The following is a 1344-nucleotide window of genomic DNA, read 5'->3' as shown; positions in this document are numbered from 1 at the left end:
TCGTATATTTTTTTGGGCCAAACCTGTCCACATGAATCCTCAGTACTCTTCCTTGGGGGCCCGGAAAAGGGGAAAAAAAATACCAAAAATGATAAAATAAGCCACGTTGGGAAATTAAATCAAAAGGTAAGTGAGGTTACATGAATAGGCCACATTCTTTATACACCATGGGTAAACATTGTACTGGAGCATATTAATGAACATATACGAATATCTCTTGAAATTTCAGAATTTATAAAGAGAGCATGTAGGTTTTAGTACGATTGCCACTATATCAGAATCTAAATGTTTTATGTGACAAGGTCTATACTGAATGTGTAATTCAAACCAAACAGAATTTGAAATTATTTTAAAGTTTTAGCCTTAAACTCAATGCGAAATGACATCGAAATGCACTAGCGCAAGTATTTCCGAAATAAAGTTATTAAAAATTGTCCGGTATCATTAAACTCCAAGTTTTATTAATATTTTTGGAATAGCCGCCACGTTGACAAGTTACTGCGATAAATCAACATAAAATCATATGTTTGAAACACAAATGCGAAAAACATTAATGTTTTTATTTCTAATTTTGATATGTTACAGAAATACCAACATTCCCTCTGCACAAAGACTCCACAGTTGGTTCTGGTTTCATCAACCATTTGCCATTTCATCTCTTGCATAATCCCCCCTGTCAGTTATGTAGGATTATTATTTTTTGTAATATTCATTCATAATGTTTAATATATTCGTCTTGTTAGTTTTTTCTAGAGAGATTACGGCAGTCAGATCTCGATAATATTTTCTACCACTGGCGAAAAAAAACAATCATTTATATCACCTCTATTAATGGCGAAGAATAAGGCTTTCATTCTTAACGATCGGATTAATAATAATGTTTCTAACAAGATCGCTGTCACCGAAATCACCTAGCATAATCCGTGTTTAATTTCAATGTAATTCTTGACCTCGCCACGTAAACCCTGGAATCGCTTTTAACTTGAGGATGCGATGCAGGGCCTAAACAATTCCTTAACTGGTGGACAACTATGCATGTAATAACGTCAACACGGTGGTAGTGCATTTCAGTAGTTTTCATGATTTACATTGCTGTTTGCGTGTTGCTTTTGTTGAGTTTTGTTAAACCTTATTATCTTTCGTTGTCTTTATGTTATGTCTACATATACTCTGCTCTGAGCATTGTGCATAAACACATGTATACGTAAACATGTTGAGATGTGTATACAAACTACTAAGTATGTTAGGTATCCAGAAATATATTTGAGTGTTTGTTTACTGTATATTCATTTCTCTCTCTCTTGTGCATTTTTCCCCTTCCATTTCTTCTTTTCCTCCCCATCC

Source organism: Penaeus monodon, chromosome 33, assembly GCF_015228065.2.
Source record: "Penaeus monodon isolate SGIC_2016 chromosome 33, NSTDA_Pmon_1, whole genome shotgun sequence".
Lineage (NCBI taxonomy): Eukaryota > Metazoa > Arthropoda > Malacostraca > Decapoda > Penaeidae > Penaeus > Penaeus monodon.
The sequence above is the reverse complement of the archived record's forward strand: the minus strand, read 5'-3'. Positions refer to the sequence as shown.